The sequence below is a fragment of the Xiphophorus couchianus genome, chromosome 18 (assembly GCF_001444195.1).
Source record: "Xiphophorus couchianus chromosome 18, X_couchianus-1.0, whole genome shotgun sequence".
NCBI lineage: Eukaryota > Metazoa > Chordata > Actinopteri > Cyprinodontiformes > Poeciliidae > Xiphophorus > Xiphophorus couchianus.
In genome coordinates, this window is record NC_040245.1 from 18,950,056 (window position 1) to 18,968,941 (window position 18,886).

At 37.9% G+C, this 18,886-nt stretch overlaps 1 protein-coding gene and 1 long non-coding RNA gene across 3 annotated transcripts in view; one reads left to right on the forward strand and one right to left on the reverse strand.

Moving 5' to 3' along the window:
• The window catches only part of LOC114133426 (leucine-rich repeat and fibronectin type III domain-containing protein 1-like protein), a 176,573-nt gene that overhangs the window by 148,274 nt on the left and 9,413 nt on the right, over nucleotides 1-18,886 (reverse strand). The window lies entirely within an intron of this gene.
• On the forward strand, nucleotides 7,351-7,674 carry LOC114133427 (uncharacterized). Its single transcript, XR_003593181.1, has 2 exons — nucleotides 7,351-7,497; nucleotides 7,579-7,674. It is a non-coding gene; the product is annotated as an uncharacterized LOC114133427 (long non-coding RNA).

Genomic DNA, 18,886 nt, shown 5'->3' on the forward strand with positions numbered 1-18,886 from the left:
AAGTGGAGTGGCCATTAAAAAAAATGAAAGTCATTGCGCTGGAGATATAGTAACAATAATAAAAATAATAATATATTTCAATAAAATATGTATACAATGTGGTGCATAATGTGGCAAGTAAAAACATTTAAAGATCAATCAAAATAAAGTTCAAAACTACTTCATTTAACGCCCTACTTTTAGATAATCAGCATATGTTTTGCATATTCATGAACACATGAATTTTTTTGCACCTGCTGATCTCCTCATTTTCCTTATGCAATCTGTTAAAAGTCCGGCGCCTGTTTAGACGCACACAGTCTTCTATACAATCATTTGTGCACCTTGTTTGTAGATCATGTTTGTGTGTGCTAACATGATTGCACGTTTTTATACCTTAAAGATCAAATTGGTTTAACCCTCCCGCGATCTCGGCATGATGCTCAGGAGGAAAATGTCATGGTCAGAAAGCCGGAGGTTTGTGACGTCAGACCATTAATTTCCTACACCACACAGACACAAAAAATTACCACATCTCTCAAGACCACAGTGGGGTTAAGGACTTCATGAAAGAATAAACTACCAAGTGCCAGTATGCATAACTTCCAGCTCAATCTTCCCATACAATCATACAAATATACAAATATACCCATACATTTAATAAAGAAAAAGGTGTCTAAGATACACAGCTTTATCTACACATCACCAAAAAAAATTAAAAATGGCTAAAATAACACACAGAGATCATTCATGAATAATATTAGCAAATAAGCCATGCTTTCATACAGTGCATTTTGAGCGACATTAAAATAATCATGAGGGGTTTGACTCTAATTGGGAACAGCTGAAGATAAGCCTCGTTCTTCTAAAATAGCAAAATTAAGAACAATAGACATTATCATTTTGCAGCAGAAGACAGAGGCACCAGAAGGTGACTTTCTTCATTGTGCTCTGAGTGAATGATTACACATCTTAAGTTGATGCTGGCAAAACCCCGCAGCATAACGATTATTTGATGCTGACGCTGCTCTAAATTCCTCCTGCACTCTGTCTGTTCTGAAGTTTGGTTTTGTCATTTTAACCTGCCTCTTACAGCGCTGGAGTAATAGCACTTCCAATCCAGCTATGGTTGCAAAACCTCTAAGACTCAGCAGAATGTTAGTATGTCAGCAGCCTAAAGCCAACTCTTATTCCTCTACTAAGCTAAAGAACACACACACACACACACAAATAGTTGCAAAGTAGCTTGCTGACAATACCCCCTTTGTATCACTAACATCTAACATTAGCATTAGCCTTACATTTAGGCAAACAATTGGTCAGCAGTACACAAAATTTTAATTGGAAAAAAGATCATCGCCTTCTTTGAAACTCCTGAATGCATGTTCCACATGTCAATAAAAAATACTTTATGTGACATAATGACATAACAAAACTAACATGCTAAAAGAGAAAATATAGATTTCATATCAAAGAGTTGAGCCATTAGCTCTCCTTTGATCACACAGTCCAAGGTATTTCACTGGTTTAATATCATAAGAAGCGGCAGCCCTGAACTTGAAAGGTAATTTCTTCCCTCATATCTGGCAGACATTAGGGACACTCAAGCAGACAAGAAGCCAGACACACTTTCTCAGCTCTGGGTAGGTGAAAAACATTACGCGCCTGCACAAATTGGTGTGCCAATCATTAGCTCTAATTGATTTTCTTTTAGGGTGTAAAAAGGGTTCCTAACTCTGCTATTGATGTAACCTCTATGTAACAAGATGAGCCAGTGTGTGGATGTCATACGTCAAGGAGAAAGATGGAGACTTTGAGACTAAGTCAGCTGAAGTGTCTGTGAGTGAAAGGGAAAGACGGACAAATACAGTGAATACATATTGTATATTGTAAGGAAGGACTGTGTCCTACACTACTTGATAATAGGGGTTGATAGGGATCAATTGTTAAATTACATGTCACTCTGATTGCCAATCCATCAAGTGAGTGTTCTTACAGTTCAGAATGCCACACAAACTTTATCAGTAGGGATGTTTCTGCAGAAAGAACAAACACTCGCACACATCTAAAACTATATAAAGCTGGGAGAGTTTAAAGTAACCTCTTGTCATACAGGGAAATTCGACTGTTTATGGCTCTGTCAGCAGGACTAAATTAGAGGACACGCAGATCGTTTCAAGATAAAATAAAACACCTGAAGTGAAAAAAAAATGTTTTATACATTTCCCCTGTTACACATCAACAAGCTCATTTAGTGTAGACTTGATTTAATTTATGGAGGAGCTCCTGAGGCGGATCGTATTTTGATGCTTATGAAACAGTTCTGCTTATGTGCTGAAGTTTTTCTAAGCTTATTTTAAATTTGTTTGTTTTGGAGCAACAGCAACTTATGATTGATGAAAGAAGGGACACAGTGCAAGAAAGAGGGATTTTCTTTTACCACACTGCATGTAAGCTGTAATCCTTTTCAGATAGATAACTCTTGTTTAGCAAGGCCTGATAAGGAATAGTTTGTTACATTTCTTGACAGCAGTTTCTTAATTAATGAAATGGCAAGCAGTGATGTATTCTTACAACTTTTGGATCCAAGCAATCCAAAAGAGGGAATATATGATAATGCCTATGACTGCATTATTTACTCTATGTTGATCACTGATGTCTTTCAGAGTAACAAATCTAGTCCCCGAAGATTATAACTAGTAACTGAAGCAGCGTTAGACAATGAAAATGTATTTTTCATGAGGTTGCATGGATAACTCTTTAGAAGACTTAATTATCTCTTGGAGGAGTTCACAAAATTATAATTATTCTGCTCTCCTTGTATGTCTAACAATTCAGCAGGAAGTCTCACTCCAGTCAAATTCATACTCGAGCGAATATGTAGTTTCCTCAGCTCCAATTTACTGTCATGAACCACATACATGTTTTAACATGGAGTAAAACTGTAGGACAGAAATAAAATACCTATTATTAGCTTAGCATAATTAACAAAGTTAAATAATTTAGAACATCTGATCAGCTTCCCAATATAATAACATGAAACCATTGGCATAACATAGTATGTAATACGCACATTTACCGTAAACTGTCCCCACAAATAAGACATAAAAAATATTCTACTCCAAAATATTAATCAAAACTTATAAAAAGATGGCATAATGGGCTGTACTTGTATAGCACTTTATCAAGTCCCCAGGACCCCAAAGCACATCACGCTACATATATATTCAGTCATTCACCTATTCATTCACAGGCTTATCCTCCTGAGACCCAGAGAAAAAAAAGTTTTTGATTTTTTTTTTTTTACACTACATGACTCTTTGGAGTGAAAAAACATCTCTACAATTGAAAAAATTTCAAAACATGTTTATATTTATTTTTTAGAGTATGTCCTTTGGAGAGGACATCGGGACTCTCTTGTGGCAAATGTGAACACATTTCGAGGCCCAGGATGTCCTCTCTAAGGACCAACAGGATTTAACACAGTGGCATGTATGGTTTCAGAGTTATGAACAAAAAACCTATGTGCTCCACAGAGGACAAAAATGTATTGCTGGGTCTCAGGAGGCACATAGCTGCAGTGCCAATCAGTAGTAAGTAAGTAAGTAGTAACTGTGGCTACTGGATACTGGATAGTAGCCACAGTCTGACAGAAGTGAGGCAGCCATGAACCAGCGCCATTAGACTCTGTGACCACCACCAGCATTCAAGGCAGGTGAAGTGTATTTGTGATGTAACGTGACTCTGATCACAGGTAGCTTACACCAATCACAGGTTGTTATGCAACAACAAATTGTCTTCAGTCTGAGGCTTCTTCGGACATGCTGTAATACGGACCACTACAGTAGATCCTTTTCTGCCCACAGTAATCACCGTCTACAACAGTTCTTTGAAGAAAATTGTGTAGTATGAGTTAGAACAACCTTTAGTTTCCCTCTGGGTCTAATGAAGTTTTTTTTTTTTTTATTGAATTGATTTGCGAAAACCAAACCAGCTGGTAAAATCAATTAAATGAGCATCAGCTGTTTTGCAACATTTCCCCGAACAAAACAGCCATTATGTAAAAGAAATTAATTTAGGATTTTGTAATTTGACTGCAAACAGGCAATCTACAAGCTGGCAGAAAGGATTCTGTGAACCTGATCTCACAAATGTCTTAAAACTTAGCTCAAGAGAACTTGTCTAAGCAGCACTTTGTTTTCTAACATTTTGACCTATTTATTTGTTATATAACATGTTCTCTTCGTGACTAAATGTCCTCAGGGGAAAGAGCCAATTAAATGATAATTCTTCTGACTATAATTAACATTACATCTCAGAACTGTCGCAGGTCTTGAGACAGAATCCATAGCAGACTGGCAAGGTGTAGAACCAGCAGCCATGACATATTTTAGAGTCGGATTTGAGATATGAGTGATCAAAACAGCTCAAAATTTCCACTGGATAACTGTAAAATGAAAAGGAGAGTGCACAGCAAGTTGATTATAACAGCTGCCAGCTCAATGAGTTGGCTGCAAAGCACAACAGCTGGGACAAGGACTTCTCCAGCTGTCACAGACGCATACAGATTTACACAGAGGGTTCCACTTGTAAATACTAAAAATATTAAATATTATTTATAAATGTCGTGTAAGCAGCTACAACATTAGAAATTATTTTAAGCTCACCCTGAGTAGAACCATTTTTAAGGTATTGTAGAATAAGTCAGACAAAACGACGTTTGATGGAAAAAATTATGCTTCTGTACAGTCAAACCCTGGGGCTGTTGCAGAGTAATCTGTGTTCGCGTTTGACCTTGTTCATTGAATATTTAGCACATTAATAACAAATAGGTCCCAGTTCTCTGAAGGAGTATCGTCCTCAGTTGATCTGCAGCAGAAGCATCAGCCAGATGTTTCAGTCCATACGACCCCCTCAAGTGCAGTTAGCCAGCTGATAATCCTTTCTGAAAACAGGTCTAATTTATGTGCACACGCAACACTGCTGAGTTTGTCAGTGTTTCTAAAGTTAACTCTCAGGAAGGTAAAATGCCTAAGCTGGGCACATAGCTGCAGTGCCAATCTAGTGAGTGCAGTGTGGTGAAGAAAATCATTTCAACAGTATGATGATGCCACTACCATGTTTCACCATGAAGACAGGATGTTCTGTGTGATGTACAAAGTAAGATGTCTGCATTGCAAATTCAATTTGCTAGATCTTCCAGCAGTGCCAAAGCATCCATTACCGCAACATTAGACATGAGTGTTACTATAGTATTTACCTGTCAACAGCGATCACTCTCATTGCCTCACTCCTTGTCACATTTTGTTATAATTTGTGGTCCACATCATACGGGTGATCAACCAGGAAGAGGTATGTGATGGTGAGAAAACTTTGATGAAACATTTCACGGATATTGATTTAATTTGGCTTATCAGTTTCTCTTTGTTTGAGAAGAGAAACTGATGCACATAAAAACACAGCTGTATTGAATGCTTATGATGAAATCAATCTATGATCAAATTTGATCATGGATAGAAAATAAATGTCTGGGATGAATCGTGATGAAGTGACTTCAATTTCCCATTTCACCCTCTGAGTCTCCAGTTTCCTGTGTTCAAAATAAACTCACGTACGAGTCAGAGTTTGTTGTGCACAGTCTCCCATTAAGTTTGTTTTATATTTCACAACTTTTGCATGGAAAGTGATGTCATTATTATTGTTTTTAAAACTTAACCCTGATTTAAACTTTCCCACAACTTGATCAATAATATCCTATAACAAATCTCTTCAACCTTCACAGCACAACTGAGGGCAAGAAGACAGATTTAGTTTGTTTAGGAATGAACAAATACCTGAAAGTAATCCATTATAATGACTTTCATAGAACATAAGGACTGATTTTTCTAGTGATAAAAAAATAGTGTATCCTTGTCCTTACAAAATACTAGCCAGTAACATAATGGTTCTTGCCATTATGAGTGACCGAGGTTTAAAAACATAATCTAACCAACTGTACAACTATTAGTAACTTTACAACACAAAGCGATGTGGAGCAATATTGTCTAATTCTGGGCCATAATTAGACAATAATTCAGCTCTAATGACTATTATTCAACATTTAGAATATGTTGAATAATAGGCTGCTGGTAAAATATTTTACCAGCACTTATGAGTACTTACAGGTGCTGGTGCCTATCTTCAGCAAACGTTTGGGGCGAGAGGCGGGGTACACCCTGGACAGGTCACCAGCCTGTCGCAGGGCAACACAGAGACAGACAGGACACACAACCAGGCACCTGCACTCACACCTAGGGAGAATTTAGAGAAACCAATTTACCTGATAGTCATGCTTTTGGACTGTGGAAGGAAGCCAGAGTACCCGGAGAGAACCCACGCATGCACAACGAGAACACGCAAACTCCATGCAGAAAGAGCCCGAGCCGGGAATCGAACCCAGGAACTTCTTCCTGCAAGGCAACAGTTCTACCAACTGTGCAGCCATTCTTTTTTTTTTTGTCATTTTCATATTTTTCTAAGTCTGCTTTAAGATATCCTCATCTGCACTGATTCACAGTACCCAGTAATCAAAGGTTGTTAAGCTTGTTCAACTAAAAATATGTGCCTGGTGCAATATAAAGGAACACATCAACAGCACATTCAGCATATATTCAAATATGAATAGAATATGAATAATATATATATATATATAGTTTCTCTTTAATCACAATTAACTGGAAGTGCCAGTCAAGGCATATTTGCAAACGCTTTGCAATATAAGTAGGACCTCATTCTGCTGCATACTGTTTGTATGTGACAAATGCATATCTTAAGCACTACAACGTTCCACTGCCTCTGCATTTGCTTTAGGACTTGCAAGAAAACCAGCAAGATAGAAACAAACACTGTACAGGACATACTGAACAAAGCATTTTAGGTCAAACTAATTTTGTGGAACCTTCTGATGTTATGTTCCGGGGTTCTGGCTGCATGGTGGGAGTTCCTGTGCACCCTTATTACCTTTTACCACCAGATGGCGACAGGTTCCGGTTGGAGTGCGGTGCATTATTATCCGCAGCTGTTCGTGATCATCTTCATCAGCGGCGCAGACTTAAGGAGTTGGCCGCCAGTCCAGCGTCGCCTGAGTGTTAGCCAGTCACGGTACCTCTGAGCCCCCTGAGCCCGTCTCTGTGTTTCTAGTTGTCTTGAACATTCTAGTAATTATCTTTGTTTACTCCGTTGCCTTTTAGGTGATCCTTTGATGAGATCCCGGTTGAATTCCTGGTTTATGAACCACCCTCGTGACGCCGTGGAAAGTATCCACAGGTTGCCCGAGTTCCCAGACTCACCTCTCCGTTGTTTTGCAATTATCTCCTGGACCCCCACGGCTGGCGGCCGTACCACTCCTCCGTCTCTCCGCTGCACCCGAGCCTACCTGTCCGCTGCCCGCCGCACTCCTCCGTTGTTCTTGGACCCACCAAGAACCGAGACCCCGGACATACTTTGTTTCCCCTCCAAGACTCTGTTCATCTGCAACAAGTAAGATCAGCCTGTTTTTCCCAGAAAGATTTCCTTTCTTCCCACGACCCCTGAACTCACCACTCTGCTCTTTCCTCGTAGTGAACCATTGTTGCCGTCACTGTCTTTGCCCCTGGACCAGACCATCCTGATTCTCGCTGATAATTGTGTGATCATTATTAAATCATTTAACACTGATCCTACCTCTCCTGTCTTGTGTTCTGCATGTGGGCTTGTTAAAAACTACCATCATGACATCTGATGTGCAGAAGGTGCACACTGTGCAAGTTTTGTAAAAAGAAACCAAATTGAAAATTGTTTTAGTAAAAGTTTTTTAAAAAAGCATAATACAAATACTCTTTCTAGAAAGCCAGAAAATGTGTCCCAAGTGAGACACTTGATGAAGCATTAATTGGTTAAAAATAAAGAATGGCTTCTGATTTCCTGAGAGAATGATGATCATTTGTTATAAACTCTCAGAGCACTTATAGAGTTCCCTTCCTTTCAGAAATTGAGAGAAATACATTTTTGAACACGACCAAGCTTCCCAGAAAGACTAATTGTTACATAAGGGAATTGTTACCAGCTAAGCACTGAATGCAATCACTATGCAGTCAATATCATAACAACCAGTAGCAAGCCAGGATGTCCAGACAATTAAAATGCCACACAAAGCCTTTCAAACCATGTAATAGTACAGATTATAATCAGCACACAGATGCAAACTATAATAACTAACGATTTTTGGCAGTTTTTTTGGTTCACAACATTCTCTTTTCAAGCATTGATTTTCACTCAGTTTTATAAACTACCTTCTACATTCCCAAGAGCTTCTTACCTGCAACAGATTGTGATCTAAGCTGCAATTATGTATCTGACTATCATGTCAACTATCAGACTCACAGGAGGAACATTTCAGCACAGCATAGCCTGTTTCAAAACACAATTTTTTGAACTACTAAAGTGGTTGGATGTCTTGCTACTGATAAATCTAATGATTTTAATGGAAACTGCTAGCCATAAATGAGTTCAGACATGACTCCTCCATGCATTGTTTACAGTAGTATTTGTAAAGAATATAAATCTAAGATGCCTTAAGAAATGCTAAAGCCATATATATCAACTGAAAATTACTTAATTTATTTTTTTCCCCTTGTAATGAGTTAAGTATTTAAAGTTTGACCGCTAATACCAGTGAGGTCTTGCTGTCAATCATGTTTTTCTGTATGCAGCGCTCGATGTACTAATGGTAAAGAAACAACTTATTATTATAGAAAAACTGCTAATTTACAATTTTGGTGGCCATGCTACCTACCCTGAGCATTCATGACAGGCTCTTCTGTTGGGGAGAAACTGTAGCGTAGAAGAGAGCAAGTGGGAGAGTGTGAGCAGTGTGTATGGCATTGATGCCATTTGTGTATGTCAATGTGTTATACCCTCCTGGTACTGATTGGTTGTTTCTGATCAGGCAGTGTATAAGTTCTAACAAAAGGGTAAAAAACTATTTTTTTAAAAAAAAAAATCAAAGTTAAATACTGCAGCTCCAAATATATTAACTAATTAAAAGAAGAATGCAGAGTTTTTAACAAAGCACGGACTATTTTTCTGCTGAAGTCGACCGTAAAGTTGTGCGCTTAGTGGGTGGAGAACAGAGTAGTGCTTAAACTGAAACTCACCCCTAAATAGAAAATCATTTTGCTGAAAGTTTTCAGAATTTTCCAGGATTGGGGTTTGGATTTCAGAGGGTGGGCTCGTTTCACTTTAAGGATCACAATTTTACCTGCCATTATGAAATGAAATATGAGAGAAGAACAAGAATTTGACTGATCAATACAGGATAAGCATCACAGAAAACAAAGGAGATCCTTTGCTGATGGAGCGATTCTGCAAAAGAGAAGGGGTTTTGTCTCAGTCTTTTGTTATAACTTCTGAACAATTTATCATCCAGCAAAATGTGTTGTTGTGACAGGTCTAGTTGGAAGTTCAACATATAACCACTAATCCATTAAGTATTATTAGTAGGGCTGAGGTGGAGTACTCTTGCACAGGTCACCAGTCTATCACATAACACAGGGAGGAACAGAACAATTCACCATGGGTGCACACATTCATACCCAACAGCTATTTAGAGAGAATACTCAGTCATGCAGATTTTTTGTTTCAATTAAACAGTGCTAACAAATGTGTTGTTAGTATTGCTGTGAGTCATGCTTCCCAGATTTACACACCCAGTTTTGAAACTTGAAAAATTCTAAAGTTTTGACTTACCAGAGTCAAATGAATAAGATAAAGCCTGAAAAAGCTTACACAGGATGTGATTTTCATTTCTACTAAAGCCATTGTTTTTAGTGAGGGTTTCAATTTGTAAATTTAAAAATTTGGGAGCAGAATATTTTTTATTCCATAAAATGTATGTTTTCTTCTGAACTACAGTACATATAATTCTTCTACAAATTCTGGCAATTTGATTTGAGGTTCAATCTCATAGAAACCATAGTTCACACTTGTAAAATCTGAACTTTCTCTATGAACATGAATGTGATACATAAGCTTACCCGACATGAGAGAATAATTAAATCTAGTGTGTAATTAGTTGTGATCAACCTTCAAACTGAGAGGTTAATCCATTTCTTTCATCAGCTGTTCCCTCCAACAGCAAATTAAAAACCATTAGCAAATTCCACTACATAAATCTATGGCTTTCTATGTGACGATTGTTTTCTTTCTTCAGGTTATCCTTTATGTCTGGATCCATCTGAGAAAAGAAGGTATTTCTTAAGGTTCCATCCTGTTGTTGATATTCTGAGTGATTTTTTTTATATTTTCTGATGAAGGTGGCTGGGTCAGCAACAGTGGTCTGGGATCTGGTATTATGCATTGAAAAGGTCTAATACAGCTTCTGGTCACCAGGTGAAAATTTAGCTCAATTTCCAATTTACTTACAGGCCTCTGTGCCTCCAGTAGCAAGCATAGACTTTAAAATGTCTACACAGACAAGAAACATGTAGGCCAGTGAATTAATGCAAATAAATAAATGTTAAAAATACAGAGTGATAGATGACTGCACTCTAGAAATCTGAATCTCTATTTTTGTACGCGATAAGCCCGTCATTTAAATCCTAGCATATACACAAACAAATCCAGCAACACACACCCTGCCATGTAAGTTAAGAGAATAGATCACTGAGTGAAGAAAACAGATGGAAAATAAATGAAATATGGCCAAAGAGAGACAAATTACAGAAAAATGAAAGAACTGAGTAATGTGAACATGAAGAGAAACCAAGTGGTGAAAAATGAGTCAGTCAGTGATCAGAGTAAATGGAGTGAGAAGCAGACAGAGTTAAAGCGAGGGATCCATCCATCATGCGCTCCTGCCTCCGTCAGACACAAGTAATAGATGGGGAGATATAGAGGAGAGAGCTCACATTCCTCTTCTATCTGCCACCAGTCGCTATCTGAGTTTGCTTGTCAGGTCTGCTCCATTACCACAGACCCAGACAATTACTAAGAGGAGCGGTGGGTGGGGGGAATACAGTTAAAGACAAATACATGGACCCAGGCAAAAAAGATTGATAAACAGTAAAAAATGAATGCAGTTCTTTTCACACTTTGTATCTGGGAACAAACAAGAGCTACTGAAATGTTGTTGGCACTTTACATAAATGCATCATGATATTTAAAGTGTAACAAACCCCCGTGTGAAAGCATAACCTCACTCCTCACCAGTCTGAAAAATGATTCCAGCAAAGTAGGTGGAGCCAAAAGACAGGTGCCACGTGTGTGAATGAGCAGAGTGGGTAAGCAGGGCTGTGGTCAGCACCAAAGAAGCCCTTTTGCTAACTTAGAAACTTTGTCGCTACATTTAGTCAATTTATGTGCATACATACATACTTATATCAATGTATGGAATTTATATGCGACTGAAGTGAAATGATTTTTTGAAAGTCATCATTTCATGTGAATTGAAATGCATTGAATACATTTCCTTGACTCATAAAGTTGTCACTATTTATGTTGTGCTTCACCCGAATTCCTTGGATGCCAAAATCTTCTCTTGAAGATTACAATTTTGTAACAACATATTTGTGTTGAGTGTTTAAGAAATGTTATGATTAACTTCTGTAGTTAAGATGCATAATAAACATTCATGAACACAAATGGGGAAACTGGTAGTGTAGTGTATTCAAAAAAATTATTTTGAATGGGAATCAATAGGAAAAATAATATAGTAAAGGCAGAGATTGTACCTTTACTGCACTTTTGTTTAAAAAGCTGATGACTGAAAGAAGAAAAACAGAAATTCAAGAAAAAATTTACAATTCACAACACATTATAGAGCCTGACCAAATTTTACGCCATTTGCAACAACGCAGCGAAAGTTATTCAAAACTAAAATGGGCATATCACAAACCTAAAGGAACCTCATGTTTTTAACACCGTATATTTTGCTATTTATGCTTCATCTCAAACTTTGCTGTAGCAGACTGTGGTCCAGGGGCGCCCAAATCCGGTCCTCCAGGGCTACCATCCACCAATTTTTAGATGCATCCTTTCTCTGACAAACCTGAGTCAAATTGCTCATTAACAGGTCTCTACAGAGCTTAATTAATCCTGGTGAGGGAATTCAGCTGTGCGACTTACAAGTGTAAGAGTAGAGATCCATCTAAATGTGGCAGGATGGCAGCTCTTGAGGACTGGACTTGGGCACCCCTGCTGTAGACCATTTTTCAAATGGCAAATGATAAATGGTCTGTACTTGTACAGCTCTTTATCACGTCCAGAGGACCCCAAAATGTTTCACACTACATTCAGTCATTCACCCATTAATGCACATACACACACTGGTGAACGTAAGTTACATGGTAGCCACAACTGCCCTGGGGCAGTCTGACAGAAGCAAGGCTGCCACCGAGCCCTCTTACCACCACCAGCAGGCAAGGCGGGTAAAGCACATTGCACAAAGACACAACGGCATAAACAGATGGAGCAGTCATTCAAATCAGCCACCCACAGGTTTCAGGACAAACTACTACCATGCTTGGTAGTTTTTAAAAAACTTTTCTCAAGTCTACGATGTTTAGTGTGACTGTAAAGCTTTTATTGTTAGAATTGTGTCTATTTAAAAATTCACTCTAAAATAGATCCTTCCTTTTCTCAACAGCAGTATGTTCAATTGCTTCTTATAAATTCTCTAAACTGAGATTACTCTATTTGTATTTAACTAACAGAATCTCGCATCACAAATCTGAGAAATGCCTTTAAGACAGCTTTCTAATGCAGATGAAAAGATCAAACTACCTCTGACCATGAGCAAGGTTTGGTTTTCTCCAAGGCAAAACATGCTATTCTGAGTTTTGGCTTATTCAGGAGGATAAGAGTCAAACTTACTTGTCTAAGTTTGAATTGAGGTAGTCAATTTAAATAAAACACCATAAAATCAAGGGATTACAATAGTACCTCCATTTCTGCATTTTATATGATGATTCAAACCTTTAACTCAGAACAAAGTGCATTAATGTAATATTTAAAAAAAATGTCTCAAGTCTTTTGGCTTTTTATATCCTATTGTGTTTACTGATTTAGGGAATCATTATATCATCAACATAGCACAAACAGGTCTAATACCTTACTAAAAGAAAAGATGAAAAAGATTTATCTCAAGGATGTTTAATATTCCTCATAAGGATTTATTAGGTTAATTGGTCTATCTAAATTCTCCCTAGGTGTGAGTGTGTGTGTGAATGGTTGTTTGTCCTGTATGTCTTTGTGTTGCCCTGCGACAGACTGGCGACCTGTCCAGGGTGAACCCCGCCTCCCGCCCGGAACGTAGCTGGAGATAGGCACCAGCAACCCTCCCGACCCCGTTAGGGACAAGGGTGAACAGAAAATGGATGGATGGATGGATGGATGGATTTAATCCTGTAAGTGATCACAGTGTAAAGCTCACCTCAAAGTGTTCTGTAACAGGAACAGACTAACAGCAATGGGAATAAAGAAAACCCAACAGTGCAGTGATGCCTTCTCTGTTTCCTGTGAGTGTCCTTCATTGTGCTGCAAAGTTATCAGTTATGAATCTGTTTTCACTGCATGAGGAAATAGATGGCTGGTGTGGGAGTTGGAGGAAAGTGTCAAATGTGTGAGTATCACACACTCTATGCATGGGACTTGGCAGCCCTGAAGCATAAGTTACTGTATTCCCACATGTTTATTTAAAGAGGCTGCAAGAAGAGGCATCCTTCATCTGACACCATCCGTCTGTTGTGGTATACACTAAATCAGCTGCAGAACCTTAAACCACTGGCATTTGGAAATTGTCTGTACAGACAAATCTAGAATCTTGGAGTAGCAGAAACCCTTGGTTAATAGAGGTCTGACATACGTAATCTTCTAGCACTAAACTTAATCCAACATCCGTTGGTAAAAAGACATCTTCAGATGGTCTGGGCAGAAATATTTTCGTAACTAAATATTGGGTAAAACAGAGGTGTCCCCAAAACCAGTCTTCTCAGTACAGATGCACATCTATCCACCATCCATCTTCTGCAACTTAAGGCTGCATTTATCATTATCAAAACACTGCATTGATGAAATTTGTGTATGTCAAATACTTTCAGTGCATCACACTATAAGCTCACTCAGTTAATCAAAATTATAATTTTATTCTAAATCAAACAGCCTACATGTTTCCCTCAATGCAAATGTCATATTTCCAGTTTGAATAGAATATTTACATATCGTGTCGAAGAAGCTGGTGTACACAAAAATATGGTAAAACCATAATACTTCAATGTAAACACAACAACCCAAATCCCTATTTCCAGAGCATTCTCTGCCTTTTTACACACAAAATAAATTGAATGTACTAACAGGTCACCGCAAAATATGCAAATGTAATAGTTTAATCATTGTGTTTGATTCAGAGTAATTCTTGGATTCAGCAGAGTGTTAAAATGGACTCAGGCCAATGGTTCTCCCTTTCATGGCTAATCAAATCAGCTCTTTCCATCCCCTTTCTGTCCAGTTTTAGTTTGTAGTCATCTGCCTTTACTTTCCCAAGTATGAAAAAGCAGAGGCAGCTGCTCGAGTATGCACTTTTCTTCTATAATTGACAAAACATTTGAAAGAAAAATGTAACTGAACAAAATCATTATGTATGTTTATATATTTTTTAACATTTATTTTACTATGATAAAAATCCATTGAGATAAAAAAAGACTCTTTTTCAAGGGAATCCTAAATACCTGCATGCTTCCACTGCAAGTTGGTAGGACATTCTCAAACAAAACACTGATTTAACAAGAGTCTTGCTCTAATTTGATGAATATAAAATTACATTACATTATTAAAGTGTGTGAATAGTGATTTTGAAAAAAGTATCACTATTCATAGTTAATTCAGTTGGTCTGGATTTTACTTTACCCTATTTTCATACATTCAATAGGCTTCATTCAATAGGCTAAGAATTTGTCTTTAGTAGAGAAGAACATAAAAAAACAAGGTCAGTTCAAGAGCATAAGTCAAATTCAATGTTGGCTGATTCAAAACACTGATTAGTCAGATCTTTAAAATTAATTCCATGCTACATAAATAACTTTGACCATCTTCCCACACTCATACTAATTGTATTTTAAAAACTTGGAGCTAGCATGTCATTGCCAGTAATTTTGTCATGTAGGATTCTTTTGCAATAATTTTCTCAGCAAGTACATCTAACCATTTACCATTTTCTATACTTTGCAGAGTCAAAGGAGACCCACTGACCACCAATAGGTGCCCGATGGAGACCGCTCCATCGGGCACCTACCGGTGGTCAGTGGGTAAGAGGTGAGGTACATCCTGTACAGGTTTTCAGTCCATCACAAGACAACACAGAGACTCTCATGAAAAACAACTATATATGCACACACTCCGATGTAAAGGCACAGTAAAATGGCTAAATTAACCATCCCGTGGTCTTAAGAGAAGCCGTGGGGTGGGTGTCATTTAGAACCTCTTAGTTTTGTACTTGCACAGACCCACATGTGTTTTTAGGAGTTTTTGTGTATGTGGTTTCGGAAACAGACGGTCTGATGAAACAACTCCCCAACTTCCCTGCTGTCCAACCGTTACATTTGCCGCGCTCTTCCTGAGTGTCACTCTAAGATCATGGGAAGGTTAATCTGAATGTATGTTTTTCGACTGTGTATAAAAGTTGTAGAGACATACCACTGTGGTACGCTGTGTTTTAATAAGTCAGCCATCTGTACGGAAATTTTGGGAACCTTCATGCTTCCCTCTTCTGAAAGAAATTTGTAGAGATACTGATTTTATATTCCAACAAGGTATGGGACCTGTCCACACTGCCAAATGTGCAAATACCATTCTTAATTACCATAGTACAACTCTTTGATTGGTCAGCATTCTGGTTTTGAGGCAAAACAATGGTTTAAAGGTGCTGATCTGCTGTTGAAACATCTCTGATGATGAGCTGAATAATTTGAATCCAATTAAGTCAGAGCTCCTCATGCGCCATCCGGGCATCTCACTCTAGCAGCCTTCATGATTTGGTTTATGAGCTATGAACTATGTACCATGCAGAGAATTTTATGCAAAGTACAATAATAGGGTGTGAAGGTTATCTGCTTTATTTGACTCATGAAGCCATAATACATGTGGAAAATATGTCACAGATTGTGAAATCAAAATAATATAAGTGGATGATGTAACTAGTTGAGAAAATTTTAGTACACAAGTTCCAGACGCTACATGATGGTGTGGTTTTGGCAAAGCAACTGATATGTCTTTCTGTCTGCTCAACACAGCACCCTTCTAATACTGGGGTGCTTGGCATTCAGCACACCGCTCCCTGTCTTTCTCCCAGCTTCCCCCCAGCCCCCTTTCTCTTCACCTCTCACTCTTTTTCAGCAGCATCTCTTACACGGTCTCCCTCGGTGCTGAGGCACTGCACCACTGAACCAGCATCTGCTCACATGTACAAACTGGGTTGATGTTAAAATGCCACACTGAAGAAGATATCATGCGTCTGTTGAAACCATCGCAAATACATTCTTTTGACATTTAAACCAAAAATCATTCAAACTGTTTAATTACAAAATGGCTAAATTTTTCTCTTTACCTGTGTCATTTCCACTGACTTTCTCCAAAACAAAAACTGCCCTTTTTGATCTCCGTTGCCATATTTCTCATCACAACTGTATCTTTAAACATATCTTTGTCTCATTCAACTAAACCAGGGTTTCTCAATTCTGATCCTCACGGACCACAGCCCTGCATATTTTAAATGTACCTCTATTCCATAACACCTGATTTAAATGATTTCATGACCTCCTCTACATGCCATCAAGTACTGCAGAAGCCTGTTAATCACCTACTTATTAAAATCAGGTGTGTGGCAGAAGAGGAACACCAAAACCTTGCTGAGAGAGTGGTCCCTGAGGACCGGAATTGACAAACACTGACCTAAACACATGATTTGCTCATATTTTAGCTGTAATTCATGTGACAAAGTGGTTCAATGTGTTTACCACTTGTCCCTTATTATCTTATTAATTTACTTATTCCAAAGTTGGTCATAATACTTAAATTTAAATATTACTTTGCAACTTTGCTTCACTCACTATCACAGGTTTGTTTGTGGTAGCACTATGCTGCAGTTTCCATCTATGTATATGTTTTGGTTAAAGCTAACACTTCTGGACCATTGAATGAATATGTTTCTTTTGCTTCATGGAATATTTATGGTAAATTACTTGCTTAGTTTTTTTTAAATCACTATTGTTTGTCCCTTGTAGATTCTGCAGCAGGGCAGGTGTATGGGTGGGGGCGGCCCAGCATTTTCTGCTCAAATGGCTGGATGATGTCATTGATTACATCGCTGGATTCTACCAAATAGAGGGTTTTCGTTTGTGTATTGTTTTTTCTTTAAAGTAACCGTTTGAGTTGCCTATATTGTATTGTTTATTTTGCAAAGCATTTAATTATGTAGATGAGTTTGTAAATTAGATAAATGACTTTATTCTTGTTTCTGTTTAGATTTTGTTGTTTGGTTTGACCCGTTTCATTGTGGTTTAGTCCAACCAAGCACAGGTGTGCTGCCAATTGCCTATAAGAACAGTGAGTTCTCAGATGCCCAAAAAATGTAATAAAATCCATCAGAGGAAGCTGGAACTGTTGGTGGCTGCTGTTTTTTGTTCCCCCTTTTGACTCTTTGACCATATTACTTTACAATTTTAATTCTCCAGAAGTCCCCCTGGCAGTTTTTTACACTTTGTCAAGTATAACCTCAAATTACAATGTCTTTTATTGAAAGGTTAAGTGTTTACACTAATGCATGTTGTCCAAGGTCCTGAGGTGGAAGGAAACTATTCTATGAATAAAAATCTGAAAACTGTGATATGCATATGTATTTAGTTGGCCTAGGTCCATTTTGTATAAACATCTAATGCAGTAATTTTGGCTCAAAGTCTTTTGGGGTGTGTTCCTAACAGCTTTGCACATCAAGAGACTTGGACTACAGCCAATTTTCATTTGCAAAATAACTCCAGTTCAGTCTGATTAGATGGGAAGCATCTGGCAAGAGCAATTACCAACACTTTTCAGCAGGTCATACCACCCATTATGTTTTGCAGGTGGGGCAAAGAGTTACATTTTTCTTTAATCTAAACGGAGCAAATGTTTCCACATGCTGGATGTTTTGCGTGCTTTACAAGAGTTCTGGCAAAATCTCAAAATGACTTTTATTTTAACATGGCATTTTTCTCCATATCTACAATGGTGTTTCTATCAACAGGTTCATTAACCTGAATTAGTTCCTTCAGAGTTACCATGGATCTCTTGAATGTGTCTCTGATTACATTCACTTTGCCTATGCAGGTGTTAGAAGGCTTGCAGTTATGCAATGAACAGAATTTCAGGTAATCCTAAATGAACTGGATTACCTGAAACGTCTCACCAACTTTATTTACAACCTGCTGGTTTTTCAGTTTTCCTTATTCCATTTGCTCATTAATCCACTCTAACAAACTTCTAACTTTTAAGGTAATTTGGTTGCACTTTTTATTAAGAGAAATTGGGCTGGATACAAATGCATACGAGAACATGTGAAAAAGTTAAAAATAATATGAATACTTTTACAAGGCACTGTATAATAATTCAATTCATTGTATATACACCTTAGACATTTTAATTTTCGGAACTATAAATTTCTAGCTAACCTTTATTAAGGAAGAATTATTTATTAAAACTTTGAACAAAACGTTTGGCTCGTCTCTTCCTTAACACAGCCGGGTTCTTCTCGGCGAGCAGCGGCAAACAAGGCGTGTTGACGTCACAGATCACAGAGTTTAATTCATACAAAACCACACATGAATCAGTTAACAAAGCTGCAGAGGTACAGAGATATGCATTT